General features: G+C 37.9%; 1 protein-coding gene across 2 annotated transcripts in view; it reads right to left on the bottom strand.

The window, feature by feature from the left end:
* Nucleotides 1-16,331, bottom strand: part of eys (eyes shut homolog) — a 188,816-nt gene extending 172,485 nt beyond the window's left edge. The window contains exons 1-2 of one of the 2 annotated variants that reach the window (XM_069538391.1): nt 16,133-16,331; nt 14,378-14,477 (exon numbers count right to left, since the gene is read on the bottom strand). The gene's annotated coding sequence lies outside the window, so the exon portion shown is untranslated. The remainder of the gene's footprint in view (nt 1-14,377; nt 14,478-16,132) is intronic. The other variant, XM_020092694.2, reaches the window with a different exon arrangement.
* Between the last annotated feature and the right edge of the window lie 328 nt (nt 16,332-16,659).

Genomic DNA, 16,659 nt, shown 5'->3' with positions numbered 1-16,659 from the left:
AAATTCCAATTGGATTTCTGTAGGAAAAGACACTTTTGAGAGTGGGTGAACCATTTGTCGCAGCTTCTGATAAAAGTCTGCGTACATTTCCTTTCCTTCTGAGCGTTTCCTTGTCCTATTTCATAAAAAACTGAACCTTGCAACAGTTGGCTGCCACTCGATAAGAGAAACGCTCTCAGCAACATGAAATTGCTTCACAATAATAACTCACAGACGGTGGAAACATGGAAAGGAAAAAAAGAAGTTCACTCTAAGTTATGTTGTTTATCTTATAAACATATGGGAACCACATTGAGGTCGAGGGGGCGTCTGTCTGAGCGGGCCAACTCTATCATTGCACTGGGTCGTGTTGCCAGAATAGGTCAAATCGTGTTGCCATTAATATTTCAAAATACGCTAAATGGAAAAAGATGTTCATGTGGTCTCGGTTTCCAAACAGCTGTCCCTTTTCCTAATAAGACGATGAAAGACAATTTCCTACATCAGACCAGAGAAGATGGCCCTATCTATTTCCTGTTGAGCCATTTATCTTAGCAACATTGATGAATTCATTATGGTGACAATTCCTGTCGCTATAATGAAATGCCACCCAAAGATTGGCCCCCTGGTTGAAATGGAGAGCAGAGATATCTCGCCCAATTATTGTAAGATTTCACTTCTTGGGAGATCTATCTCTCTTCTGTATTCTCATATTACTCAGCGCACCATTGTATCTGCCAGTGCTGAAGGTCTCCCTGACATCTAAATGAGTTAAGAACATCCCCCTTTGGCAAACCCTTTTCTTTAATTGTGCCCTTTACAGGTTTAGACCATGATAGGCAACTTTTATTAAAACTCATTATAGACTAAACCTGGATCTAAGTACCAATTACAGTTTTTTATTACATTTTATTATAAGGTTAAAATAACTGTTATAACAAGATGCATGATTTTTAGTCATTTATTGATGACGGACAACCACGTAACCTGATTGCAATATTAGACTATATTAGGATTTTAACATTCAGTAATGAAAACTTCTCCTCAAATCAGCAGCTTGAGGAAAACATAAAACTGTTCTTGTTCCGATAATTTGTTTTATTTACATTACAATTAATTTACCTAAAGCTAGAAATGAAAAATGCTGGAAACAAGAAATATAACTCAATGCTGTAATTCAGCTGGATATAAAGCATTGCAGTAGCAAAATAAACTTTCTGCTTTTACTCTGAAGACAAATTGCTACAGAGGAAGTGATTCTATAAATAATGGACCCTGCGAATGTCTGTTTCAGTCTGGTGTGGTGAAATAAAAATAATGAGATTATCAAAATGATCTTGAAGGATGCTGCAGGCTGCCATTTGCTAACTTCCACACTATTTTATCTAAGGACGAAGAGGAGGACATGTCCAACCTGGTCTACAGACTGAAGGTACACTGCCCTGCCCCCAATGACTGCTACCCTGTTTATTCAAATTTCATTATTACTGAAGGTACCATGTATCCAAATCGCACCAAACTGGGCAGGTACTTCTTCTGACCATTGACAATACCAATTAGATGAATAGTTCACAATATATTCCACATATAGACATATTCAGACTTTGTGGAATTAGTAGGTAGATAATATCTCCAATAAAAACGAGACAGACAAAGGACCCATTTGGAAGAACAGTGCAGTACTTTGAAAAGAGTAGATGATCCTTACCCACCGTCCATCACAAGCTGTTGTCACTCTCCACTGCTCAGTGCTATAAAAGATATGATGGGTTGTGTGTCACTGGATTATCTCGCCTACATTCCCCTTAGGCTTTCAATGTAGGTCTGTGACATGGGCCCAGGCATTTAGTGCGACTCCCAAGTGTCACTGGCAGCACAGCAGGACCCCGCAAAGCTCCGAGAAACACCATCTATCATTGTCATAGGAGCAATCATCCACATCAGCAGGGCCTTTTCTTTCAGCAGGAGCCATGACACCCATTAAAGAGTTTTCACTGACCCTGTTGTGGTATATATAATTTCCCTTTTTATCTTATCTTATTTTATTTTCTTTCTTCCCTGCAGTTAAGATCATCTTAAGATCATTACGAAGTGTAAAAATCATGACCACATTTTTTTAGTTTGGTGCTACAGCTGGAAATAGCACATTGATCTGTGTAACCTCAGGGCAGAGTTTAAGTTTGGAGGTAATTGCCTGCTGGTTATTTGAGCACTTTATGATGGAGATAAAGTCGGGTTCATTTTAAGTTTCACTCGTCTGATTGTCCTGCTTTGTTCCTCACCATATAAGGAACTGTTTGTATGATAAGGGTTGTTGGATATTGTCACTTCAATACTTGCTACTAACTATTGAGGGGACTTGCTGTAATGAACTCACTGTAACCAGAATAATTACAGGAAATGGAAGCCCTGAGGATTAGTTATTTAGTTTTATCTCTGAAAGCTGATGATGGAAAATTATCAATACAATTCCTATTTTGCGAAAACTGATAAAATTCCAGTTAAATCAGTGCTGTGGTTACAACAAATATTCTAATAGAAATTATCTATTCCAAATGGTGTATCAATATAGGTCACAATAGCAGTTTAGTATTGCTATTATAAAAAGAGCTAAAATGAGAGCAGTATATTGTGATATGGTCTTGAGAGGTCTCATCTTCAGGTTTAAAGTGACAGCTGGATGCAGAAAAGTGAATGTGACAATAGTTTAATATCATGTTGATTTGATTAATTTTACGCAAATAAAAACTGAAATACCCTGCTGCAGGCACCATGCGATATAATATTCTGGCCCCAATCTCAAAATTGTAATAATTAATATAAGAATACGCCAACTGTGCCAGAGTTTGTATATTCCTTTCCTTATAAATGTGCATGTTGATAAGAAAGTATTCAAGCGTTTTAATGTACCTTCCCATTATGTGTATCATGAGGCTATAAACATACTCATTTTCTTTAACTGCTCAAAGCCAGTGAAGTTATCTGTGTAAACTCTATTCTTCAGGTGATTAAAGATTTCAGGTAGACCAAATTCTGAGCAGTGCTGAAGTTGAAATTCACTTGCTACAGTACCTAGTGAGCCAAGAAGTTAATTTCAAGCCATGCTGACAGTACACAAATGAAATGCAGTTTGTTTTGGTCAGTTAAAAAGTTTTCACAAGCCTATATTCCTCCCGTGCTTTGTACATCACACTGCACAGCCTGGAGCTCAAGCATGACATGCAACTACAAAATTACTGGTCAATCAAATCTGCACATGGCCATTCTCATTGCACCGACAGTTCTTACAAGACACTCACAAGCCTCGCAGTGCACACCGAGCTCTCTGCCCACACTGCTCCCACGTTCCCGCAGCTTGTTAATGTAGATTCCAACAAGGAGAAACCTCGGCTTTTATTCTCTCGGTGCGGATCATGAAATAGGACGTGAGCTCATTCAGTTTGATGGAGCTTATCACCCTGGCCTTCCCTGTGAGATAGTGCCGTGGCCAATTCTGTGTAAAGATGAGCTCTGGCTGAATACATCTGGAGTAATCCGCCCACACCTCTGGAGAGGGGTTCAATTCAGGGCACACCGCCATCTTCCTTCCTGACCCGTGTCAAAACAGCTTACAAGCAGGATCATGCATCATTTTCTTTGGTTGTCCAAGCAGCAAATGGACAATGTCATCATATGCGTTAGTCATTTGAGACACCAGGTTACATGTGTCCCAGCATTACAATTTTTTTTTGGAACAATGATGGCAAACATTCCCTAATCCCAGGATATTTTGTGGCATGCATGTATGTTTCTGCTTTGCTGCGCAGGCATCTCTCATTTAGCTGAATATTTAACCTTTATATGCACTGGGTTACATTAACCTGGATAGATTGTGTATATCAATCATAGATGAGCTCATGGCTGCAGAAGACAGCTGTATTGCCCCGAGCAGAAGAATAACTGCTCCATGCGCTGTCCTTTTCTCAGCGTTAGCTGTGAGGGGCTGTGTTGAACAGCAGAGCAAGAAAACATCCTCCAGCCTAACAGCCATAAACAGGATTGATGTTGGCGACCAAGATGTTTGACTTTATCCAGCCGAGCTTGAGAGGGATCATTCGGCTTCATTGAGCTGTGCTGAGGTTTTGATGGAATTGTTTTTGCCGCAATAATTTCTGTACCTGTTGGGAGCCATTATCACTGAACGCCATCTAAAGGAACGATCAAATGAAAATAGAATTATTACTTCAAAAGCCACATTATCGGATGACCTGCAACCTGGGGTAGGAATAGATTGAAGGTTAAACATACATAATACAAATGGGCTCTTAATGTGAGGTAAACTCTTCATTGAACATGAATTTGATTTGCTGTGTGAAATTTCATATATCATAGCCCATATACATATATCTTAGTTACAAGTACACACACACACAGGCATGGTTTGAAACACTAGGCAGCGTTATGAACCCTCATTACTTCATTTTCTAAATAAAGTTTTGTTAATAGATGATTTTAAAAGTGATTTTAAAACCAGTATTAATGAATTTTATCAAAACACAGTCATATAATTCAGCTTGCAGCTCAACACAAACACATTTGCAGTATCTCTCTAGGTTTTCAAATCTTAAATGGCTCTCTCTAGTGGAACTATCACTCCATCGACATCCCTAAATACTGGAAACCTGACTTCTTATATTCAGTAATAACATTTCAGAAATATTCAATTCCACTATTCACAGTCCACTTTATCTAATATGAGTTTTCTACACTCTATGGAGGAGATGGTGGAGTAATCTCTTGACAGTGCAGCGGACTGACACAGAGGGAAGACAAAATAATTGAAATGCCCAACAATGTATGAATCTCAAGTATCTAAGAATGACTGTGGGAGCCCATACTGTCACTACTTCAGGCCCTTTTGTAAAACTGTGTGTGTCGTGATATTAGAAAAACCCAAGAGACTAAGTGTTTCTATATATTTTGATCAAGAATAAAAATCACATAAAAATTAAATGACGCTTACATTATTTGAGGGCATAAGAGATATTTGACTCCATCCAAGGGTTTATGAAAGCATTGTTTGTTTGGCAGTGCACTGGGAGGTATTAGAATAGGGCAATATTGGGACATAATGAGGGAGGGCTGTTTGCACCATAGGATGCATCTGGTCCTGTAAATATAGCCTCATATTCCTTGGTAGCTACTCAAAATGCATTGCAATCATGGGACCCATTGTCTCTCATGAGTTGGCTGTCCATACTATTACAGGGCCACCGGCATCACATTAAACAGCCTGTGACAGTCGTTGCATTTTGAATCCAGTCATTTATTTCTGCAGGCTGAAGTCCATCTGGATTCAGAAACGGGACAAAAGTCACATTTTCTGTTGCTCAGAGGTTCAGGTTAAGTGTTCTTTTACATTAACTTGTTATAGCTATGATTCTTTTACATAAAATGAAGGACCTGATGGAACGTAATAACACAAACTGCAAATAATAGGTGAAATGTGATCATATGAAATGACATTGCATGTGAACTATGAGATGCATTATCAATCAATAGAAAATATGATGATTGTTAAGCATACCCCAGGTAATGGGTCGTTTTAAAAGGTTTTATGTGTGCCAGTACACCCCCCCCCCCCGAATAAAATAACAATCTGCAATGAGACTTTCTATTATCTAATGCTGACCTCTCTGCCAACTGGAATGTGTTTGGTGTTGGAGGAGAGGCAGGTGCAGAGGTTTGGCCAGAGTCCCGATTGATTTTCAGCTCTGTAAGTGACATTTATGCTGTGTGTGTTGGAATGTGTGGCTCGGTTTCCTCACTGCTGGGCAAACTGTGCTGCCAGAGCGCGCGTGGCAATGAGCTTGTGGTGTAAATCGGCGGCGGTATCGGCCCAACGCGCTGCACTCTCCCCACATCTCCCAAGTCTCTTCAAATCCAAAGAAGTTAGTAAAGCGCTACCTGCCGCACTCATTCAACACCCATTCAGGACGCAGAAGAAAAGAAGGGATCCTAAAACTTCCCTCTCAAAGTGAACAAAAGAATGAATGAATTTTAAATACATAATTAACCTACATTCTGTTGTACTGCTTTGTGCCATTATTTCCAGAAACTGGATGTAACAGAGAAAAAGAGATTAATAATACAATTTTTCCTACTTTCCTCAATTCATTACTTTGCCGCAAGAATGTGGATTTGTTGAATTTCACATATAATAAAGGTTCTATTCAAACTCCATTTCAGTTGAAGCATCGCTGGCAGATTTTCTGTGAAAATGAGGGCACAAGAACTTCTCAACTTAAGAGCAGAAAGGCAGTCAAATAAGAGGTGGCAAATTAAAATGCAGGACCCGGTCTCCCAGAACTCCCACAGCATCCATTTGCATGATGTCAAGTCAACTCAATATCACACCTTCAAAATTGTCTGCAATGTTTTCTGGAACCTTTGCATTTCACGTTTAACACGTCTGATGATGCTTTGACTCCCACGATCTCACCAACTAATATCCCCGTCTCTCACTCTAATCGCCTCAATCTTAATTTATCATGCAGACCCTCGCACACAAAAGCCAAATACACGTTCCCATCATTTATTATTAATATTGGTGGGATGGGATGAATGGATCCTGCAGGTTGAGAGCCTGAGAAGGTTCTGGATATAAATAAATAAATATATTACCAAATTCTTTAGATGTATTTGAACACTGCTGATTCCATGTTCCGAGTGAACTCCTTAATTGAAAGTCTAAAGAGCCTTATCTAATTGCTGCATCACAGATGAGCACAAGTAATGCTGACTTAGGCTTCGAGCTGGAAGATTTGTAAGACTGTGCCCAGCACTCAGCAGTGGGTCTGGTGTTAAGTGTAATAAAACATTACAAAATGATGACAATCAATGCAAATCCTTAATGAGACAAATTTGGTGGTTTGCTGGGGGAAATTCTTCTAATAGCTTTATCCGAGATAAACTTTTCACTTAAAGCAATTTATGCTTAGAAATAATCAGAAAAATGAATGGAATGAACCCTGCATTAAGAGGGAATGCACAGATGGCCATGAGGACAAAAACCAAACCCACTGCTGCAGAGCTTTGTGTTCTGCACGTTTAGTTAGTGACAGCAGTGCGTAGATCAACTGATCATGCAGATCATGCAGACATGCGCAGGCAATCATGGCTCTAACCTGGACTGACATGTTTACTCTGAAGCTCTGAAGAGTCATGAGCACCAGTGCGCTGCAGGAGCTGCAGCCTCCATTACTAATGCACCATATGATGGAAAAAAATAGCCTCAACAGTCATATTTAACTAATTTCAAGCTTTGCTGCAATGTTTGTAATTCCCCCAAAATTACTGAGCACATTTGTAATTACTTCATACTTTAACATAATCATGCCCCAAATAGATAAAGAGAAAAACAAAACAAAATATTTAGTCAGCATTTTATGTCGCTCAGAGGATAATGAATAATTAACACGAGTTCCATTTAATGTAGAAGAATGCTGATGAAAATGCCCTCCCACATACCTACAGAAATTTATACCCGACATTAATATATATTGGAAAAAGGAGTTGAACGCATTAATATAGATAGGTTTTTTCTATATGGGTCAATTAAACTAGTCAAATTTCATTAATGTAACCTGAGTTTATGAACATCGCTGTCTGGTTTGTAGACAGCTGCCCAAGTTTTAGTTAGGTCACAGCCTTTCTACAAGATAACTACACAGAATGATCCACATATGGAAATGAGATACACATAATAAATTGTGAAATAATTTGCATCTTGTGCAGAATAATTTTGAACAATTTCGGCAGCACATGAGGATTTTCTCAAAAGTGTTGTCTCGTCATATTGCACTCACACAAAGCACCATCTGTAAAGTGCAAAGGAGGATTTAGGAGAATTCTATATCCCTTTCATTGTAAATTGATTTATTTTATTTTTTGCATATCTGACATTTAAAGACAAGAAGACTAATATATATCTAAATCAACATAAACAAAACATGTGCAATATGAGCATATTGTGCAATATAAAGACATTTAATCCTCAGAAATGTAGCTGAGGACATCACCACTGTGTCCTTACAAACAAAGGAATAACATAATCTTCCTCCAACAAATGACGGATCCATAAGAAGTAAAATGAAACCTTGCAGCAAATATGGCACAACATGAATTGTAATGGAAAAACATTCACAGACCAAGTACTATGGATCTGGAAGATGTTGTCAAAGCTTGCATTAGAAAAGATAATCTACATGTTGAATTTGAGAACGTACGTAGAGTGTTTACATCAAGTAAATATCTAATCTAATAATACTCTGGAGATTTCTCGTTTTCTGCACCTCTCGATGTGTGTTTATTTACAAACTGAACACAGAGAACTTCCGGGTGTCAGCAAAACATCCACTTTTAACCCCTCCCAGTGCCCTTGTTACCATGGTAACTCCACAGCTCCAATACAGTAGGATATAAGGTCAATATGATGTAGAGTTTTGGTGTTGCTGCCTAATTGTATAAAATAACCAATTATTATATTTTCTATTTGTAAGTGATATTTGGTCTAACATTCTTTCGTACTTCTGTTGCTCAGCAACTATTTCTATTTTATGCTTGTAACATAATTCTGTCTTCAGCCGTTTCTCTACATTTTAGTGACTCAGAGATAAATATTCAAATGCTTTTATCACAAAAGGTAGAACAGGAAGTGAACATGACAGAAGACATGTTTGCTGCTTCGTGCTTGTGGTTCCAGTGACTGCAGTTCAATATGATTCACTGTGGTAACTGGCAGCTGGAACGCTGCAAGTAGAGATTATATTTCCTAGCAGAAGTTTTTACTTCTATAGAGCATTTCTACACATTTTCTGTTCCCAGTTTGTGAGGTGAAGGTAAAGTTAAGATAAATGTTAACAAACTGATGACTGTGTACTGCGAGATCCTGTTCTTTATGTTTGAGGAAGCGGTGGAAATGTGTCCATCACAAATTAGTTACTTCAAAAAGGAAGTCTGTCACCACTGTGGACTTCTTTGACAGCTTATGTTTCCCTTGAATCTCACTTTTTTTTTTTTTAAATCAATCATTGGTAAATGTTGTGCGCTTTTGAATTCAAAAAGGAAAAAGCTCTGAGCAGGTACATGCGACCCTTGTAATCACCAGGCAGGAAGTTAAAACATTAGTTGAAGTAAAAGAAGAACAGCAGCTTTAAAGACTTTGCTGAATCATCACAGCTGTGAAAAGAATTAAATGGAAAATTCTAGCACATTATATTATACTTGTTGGTGGACTTATTTAATTATCTACACTTACTTGCTGTTTATTCAGCTGGTCTGTTCATAAAGAGCCATAAAAAGGGATTTTTATTAAATATTTCCCTCCCAAATGAAAAAAAAGCCAGTGATCAACATTGTTGTCCCCATTCTGAGTCTATATGCTTTTTTATCCTCCTTCAACAGGTATTATCTGTTTATGCCTCTCACTCCTGGGACCTAGTAAATATTGTTATTTTAACACTGCAGCCACTGAGCCGCTCAAAAAGCTTCAGTTCTCATTGGATAAAAGCTAGACCTGTTTGTCTCCTTCCCGCCACTGGATCTCCAGGAATGAATAACAAAGAAGGAATATAAAAACATAAAAACCAACCGGCACCTACAACGTTTACACGACTGCATGTAGAGTCAAGTACACCACTCATCACCTCCTACCCACAACTATAGATGGGCTAGTTTACATTAAAAATTAATGTCCCATTATGCCCCCCAGGGCCACTGTTGCTAACCTTGGTCCAGATACAAGCAGCACTGTATCCTCGGGGAAGGACCTGTGCCACCTGGAGATACTCGGCTGACCTCAATCCCTGGCAACAGTGGAAGCTCCTGCTGTGACTCACCTTCTGTCTCAGCATAGAGCAGGCCCACTATCTATTGTGTATGCTCTTTGAATCCTTTTGTGCAGCCTATTGTGGCTATAGCATGAAAAGTAATGAGCTATATGTGCTGACCCAGATTTATGTTTTACTTTCAGAAAAGCCTGATTTCACTGAAGTAAATGGAGGGAATACACTGTCCCAGACTATCCACAAATATTGCTGATGAAAGGCTTTTTGAAGTGACAAGTACTGCGCCTACAAAAACTTTACCATGTTCCTCAAGGTTTAAACAAGATATAAAATACAAACAAATGACAAAAATTAACAATTTTCTAAAACTGCAGCAATTAAATTTGAAGATAACACAGAATAGTTGTTGTATATATGATACGTACAAGTTACTAATAATACTTCCTTCATGCACGTTGATCTAAATATTATCATCAAGTGCATGCCTATTGATTTTGAGTGTAAGCACACACAGCTTATTTCAATGCTTCATGTACTGTTGAATAATTCAAGCAATGCATTGTAATTCATAACATATGTCATACATCCACAACATACATGCATTTAAACTGGAAAAAAATACTAGTAACTGTTGGTATTAAATAAAAGCAGAGATGTGTAAACACAATGTTTCTCTGTGAATTGTGCTAAAGTAGAAATAATAAGCAGCATTAAGGGAAATTAACCAAAACACAAGTGCCTCAAAACTACTTGAGTAAATGTTGTCAGTTTACATTCTGCCGAGGCATTCCAGTGGTAGGATGCACACAAAAGAGCTGAATTTTCCCTGGATGATAAAAAACTAAATATATTGGTCTGTAGTTCTACATCTTACCTTGTGGCTCTCCACACTTATGCTACAGACTATAAGGAGTTCCTAAAGGCTACAGAAAACTACCTTGGATCGTAACCTTATTCAGCTTTTGTTGGCGTTGATTAACAAGACCATAATGAATTGCATCAAAATAACTACAAGAGTTATGAGAAGAAGCTGGACAGCAGCACATTAAAATGTATGTTACAAAAAGATATGCTGGCCAGAGAGCTATTGAGATTTCGCTGATAGCTGCCAACCACATCTGCACATGACAAAGAGCTAAAACTGTGTCTAATCTGTGATACTGAGATATAATCACATTCCTTGCTGGAAAATACAACATTATCTGTGTTTCAGAAGTTAGATAGTCAGAGCAGCCAGCTTTTATACAACTCAGAACATCATTCATTTGATCTCTGTCAGGGTGGCCAACAACCACTGAATAAATCTGCTCTTCTCTAAAAACGCTGCCAGCTGCAACTCAAAAGGAAATGTACAGTATTCCTCCATCTGGCAGAAAACTAACTAGGCAAAGTTCACGCTTTATCACCATCAAACGGGTTCAAAGGTATTCTTAATAAAACAAAAACTAGAATTATACCGACTCACATTAGCACTCCTACTCCAACTGGTTAATGTCTGATCAGACTTATTCAGTTCCCTAAAGGCAGACTTGTTCAAGAAGCCAAAAACAGGCCACTGTGACCTTGACCTTTGACCACCGTTTCCGTTTATCAGAAAAAAAGGTTTGTGCCAGATGTAATAAAAGTTCTAGGGGTGTTCTTGATATATCAGATTCACAAGAACATGAAGTCACAGTGATCTTGACTTTCGACCACCAAAATTCTAATCAGCTCATCCAAGAGTCCAAACGAGCATGTGTCCTACATTTGAAAGGTTTCTATGGAGGTATCCCTGAGTTATTGTGTTCACAAGGCAAAGTAATGATTTTTGTGAGAGTAACCTTGAGTAACTGGACGTTTGCACCAAATTCAAAGAAATTCCCTTTAAGGTGTTCTTGAGATAGTGTGTTCACAAGAATGGGGCGGATGAACAACCGAGAAAATGTGATTCATCCAGCCATGGCTTGCTGGTGTGGAGGCATAAGAAAAACATTTACTCTTTATATATGTATCATATCTACTGATGCTAATGTTTACCATTCTGATCTGGAAATTAGAATAATGGTGTTCTGACTGATAAAGGCTTCAAAAAGTGGTGCAGTTTGTTTAAAGGTTTAATTTGACAATGCCATGACAATAAGGACATTTCACCACTTTTTCCTTGGATGTGGATGTCAACATTTGTTTCATCCCAAAAAACACCCAAAACAAACTCAACCTGATCCCTGCTAGTGCTCCTGCCCAAACAGCTCTTAATCACATAAAGTCAATTTGCAAATGGTTAAGGTGGAGAGGGGAAAAAACTTGTTTAAAACGTGTAAAAGAGTTTCCCCATTTCCTCTACTTCTTCATTGGGATGAGCACTGAAGTGGATAATTAAATGTAAACTGCCCAGTGTAATTTGTCATGTCATGTGAAGGACCCAAGGCATTTTCACAGTGAGCAGATGCTACTCAGCACTTCTCCAGCAAAATCTTTCATATGGGTCACAGTTTCCTCTGCTGTTGTACGTGCCAGATGGCTAAGATAGAGGCTTTTGCCTTTCAAAACCACCTTTGTGCACATTTTAATAGCTTGTAAGTGTAACACTAATGAGAACCTGGAAAATACAGGTGCCTTTGAGCAAAACAGTTGACCCCCCCCGTGGCTCATGAAACTGGTCAAATACTGAATGTTAATATACTGGGTAAAAACAAAGCTGGAAAACAGACAGTAAAACTACACTCTCCCTTTGTAAACCTAATCTCCAAGAAGGACATGTGAACTGTGCAGCTGTGGGCTTGTCTATTTAATCTAAAATATATATTATGTTCTATTATTTGTATGACACTGTATTCTTTAGCAAAGTGTACAACACAGATAACTGCAGATCATTTTTTTCCAGTGCAGAAGACTATTTATTAATATCCCTCGTGTGCTAACAGTTTGAGTCTGATGGTTTATACATCTTTGTGAAAGAATAACTGTTGATCCATTACAACAAAAAAAGTGTCAACTGCTTTTTCTACACTTGGAATCTTTTTGTATTTAAAGTAACATTTTGAAGAACAGAAGATGTTGTTCACTCAGTAAATGTTTACAGTTCTCAGAGATGTCCAGTAATCAGATTCTAGTTTTTAACACCTTAGGAAAAAAAGTATTCTGACCTAGAAGTCTTGTGTTTTTTTAACATGTGACATAGGTGTGAAGTAAATCTGCTTCTGCTTGGCTACATTAATTACACATTTATCATCTACATCTACAACATCTACATTTGCCCAGATTTACAGAAATGTAAATCACCATACAACTTTATCTTTTTTGAATGTTGTTTTTATTTTTGGCGAATAATAAATGTTCAAACTCTAGACTAACCAAGCCTCTGCTCATCTTTTATCCCTTTATCTTTTAGTCATTAGACCCCGCAGACCTAATTTGTCAATCGTGCCATAGTAAGCCCCCCGTCTTAAAGATTGGTGGTTGCGTGCCGGCAGAACATCCGCAGTTATTGATCCACCAGACTCAAATGCCTTTCTGATGCATATCACAGTGAGGCCTTATCAGTGACATACAGATATTTCCCTGTGATGCTTAAATAGTCTCCACTGAAGTTCAATGCAAGACTGCCTGAAAAGATATGGAACACAGAAACACAAAATATTCAAACATGGAAATAATATGTGAAATTGATGTAAACTCAAGTGTGATACAACAACATAGTTTCTTTGCATTTAATTGCCTTCAGCGTGGAGAGCAGATGACTATACTTTGCACATATAAAACAGCAGAATCATTTCTTGAGAAACATTGTGGTTTAAATACCTGACATATTTATGGTGCTGAAAGAAACTGTGATATGCACCAGAGCAGAGTTAGGTTTATTAAGTCTAATGCAATGCCTGCTCGTACACCGGTCAGCATAGTTAACAGGAGACTTTCTAGAAAGTCAATAAAGGGCCTATAAGGCCAGTGTACTCAGCTCAAACTGTCCAATTAAAACCTGTGGCAACCCTGATGTTAAGTCATCTTCAATATCACCTGGTAGAGTTGCTCTCACCTCGTCGCAACTTTTGTATTCAACAAATTCAAAAACACGATAAAAGACAGTGTTTACGTCACGTAATAGTTTTAAATCATGTAACAAAGACAGCTGTCTCAACCTCAATATCCCTTCAAATTGCCATTTTTAGAATATAATGCACAGCCGTTGTCAGTGTTTTAGCTCCTGCTGGTTTTGTCTATTGAGGTGAGCATATAAGTCATTGTATTTTGTATTTTCAAATTAAAAAATCCACCACGACTTTCATCTCTCTTCTGAAACCCCTACAAAAACTACCTATTGTTTATCTTCTTGTCCTCCAGCTAACATCTTAACTTTTGTATGAAACACTGCTCTTTCTCAGCATTCTTCAGTATTAGTTTCGGACTTCTATAATATTTCTTCATTCTCTTTCCGCCTCTCATCATCTTCCTGTGCAGAAATCTCACCATTGAGTATTTCATCCCCATTTTAACAGATACAGAGAGTGATTATACACACTGTTTTTCTTTGACCTAATGAACCCTGAAAAGTCTACTTCATGTGCAGAAGATTGTGAAAAAGTCGGCTTTACCTGTATTATTTGCAGGTTTTCTTGCTCGCATCCCCACATATCTTGTTCACTTATCCTGGCTGGAAGATGTAACATCACTTAGGCCAAACAGGTGTGTGCACTATAATTTTAGTAAAAAAAAAAAAAAATCACATTTAGGTACCAATCAAAAGACATTTTATTTAAATATTGCAAAATGACCTGCAAGATGTCTTAAGAGGCACACAGTGAAACAGGTAGAGATTTTAACTTACAATATTCCAATTTTGTTTTAGATTCAAGCATTTTAATATAGTTCATTGGATGATTGATCTGTTTTTCCATTACTTGATGAGAAATTAAAAGCACCAGCCGACAGATAATACAACAGGAATTATAACATTTGGAGAGTTCAGCAAATGCAACCTTTAATCAAGAAAAAAAAGTCTGAAACTTGTACACTCGTGTATTTGCTTTGCAATGTCCTGCAATACAGCATCACTGAATAGGGAAACTTGCTGCATATGTACATAATTGCTCATTCATGTAAGAGAGGTTTCATATTTATGTTTTGAAATAACAATAGAGGAAATGTTCCCATTTCGTCAAGATACGATGCTATAGGTGGGTAACTATTCACTCACTCACTTTGCTGTAAACAAGATAAAGAGCCCTGACTTAAACCTGACCCATGTTAATGTTCCAGAAAATTCATTACCCTCCCAATTGAGCATAGTTAGCATTAAAGAAAGCACCTCTGACATGCAGATCTCAATTCATTAAATGTATCTTTAATCATTACGTGGGTGTTAAGGGTTGTAAACAATCTTTATTTTAAAACAAATTCTCTGCTTTTTCCTCATTTTTCCCCTCTGGTATATAATATAAGCAATATATTATTCATGTGTATAAATGTACATACATATTCTTTCTCTCTTGTGTGATCAAACATTTCTTACAGTAGTGGATGATCACAAAGTTAACACTACAAACACCACTTTAATGTGGATTTTTGTGTGATTTATAACCCTATTGACCTGCAACAGCTAGTTGCATCTCTGCTGTGAAGTAGGATCAGAATAACCACCAGACTCCTGTCTCTTAGCATTTTATCACGTGTTGTGATACATTTGAAATTATTTAAATCTTACCCGAGGACATTTTCATTGGAGCCGTACTGTTATACAACTGCTGCATGTGATGCCACCAAAACAGTGGTGATGAATTTTGCATGATACAAGGAGTTTTGGAAGCGGAGCTACCAACCTCACTATGTAACTCATGCGTGCCTTTCAGATTTTAGGTGAAGTCACATTTCATGTTCAGAAGACTCACCTCTACTGGCACATTAGAATATAAATCAATAAACTGAAAGTTCATTCGTGAGACAGTTTTCATAAAAGGTTGACATTCAGTCTCTAACACAGGAGGTAAAAATGCACCAAATCCATTTTAATTTTAGGATTTTCTTCACGTTGTTCCTGACAGAATGTGGCCACAGTGTGCACCGCATCCCTGATTAACACAAATCAACCAGACTTTAAGCACAGGCTGTTTTACATATTTAATGTTTGCACTGTACACAAACCCTTTTAATTATACAGGACAGTAAAACACTGTGTCAGTAAAGGAAAACAATAGAAAAAAATGTTCTACCTCTTTACCAAAGTTATCCAGTGTAGTCGTACACTGGTCTCATGTTTATGACTGTTGACCTCTAGCTGAATGTGTAGTTCACAGTGTAGACAGCATATGAGACAGGCAAAGCAGAAATGGTTAATTCAAATAGACACTTACAGTCTCTGTTTGCAGGTTGGCAGGAACTCAGATACATGAAACTCCAAATGCAGGCAGAACTCAGGAAAGGAAACACGAGGAAACATGGAAGGACCACAGGAGACAAATTGACATAAATGAATGACAAGAGCAGAGAGCAGAGAGACTGCAAACAAAAATGGAGGCTTGAACGAGAGGGCACAGGTGAAACACATTTGGGGGCGGGACAGACAATCACAGAAGCAGGAAACCAGTCGAAGACAGGAAGTAAAACAAGCAGACACACAAAGTAAATTTAAAGTAAATCAGGAAACAAGTTTGAAGTCAAAATCCAAAACACAAGATACTGACATGTATTAAGTTAATGAAAACATGTTTGGTCTATGTTGTCTAAACACACACATACACACACAAAGCTGGGAACATAAACAGGTCGAGAATAAATTCCAAAAAATATACATATACATAAAATATTTGTCAAGGTTCAAAGACATGAAGATGGATGAAATGTTTCCACTTCCTCCCACTGTCCAGAAATGAATATGAAT

Source organism: Paralichthys olivaceus, chromosome 14 (genome assembly GCF_024713975.1).
Source record: "Paralichthys olivaceus isolate ysfri-2021 chromosome 14, ASM2471397v2, whole genome shotgun sequence".
In the NCBI taxonomy this organism is placed as follows: Eukaryota; Metazoa; Chordata; class Actinopteri; order Pleuronectiformes; family Paralichthyidae; genus Paralichthys; species Paralichthys olivaceus.
The sequence above is the reverse complement of the archived record's forward strand: the minus strand, read 5'-3'. Positions and strand labels throughout refer to the sequence as shown.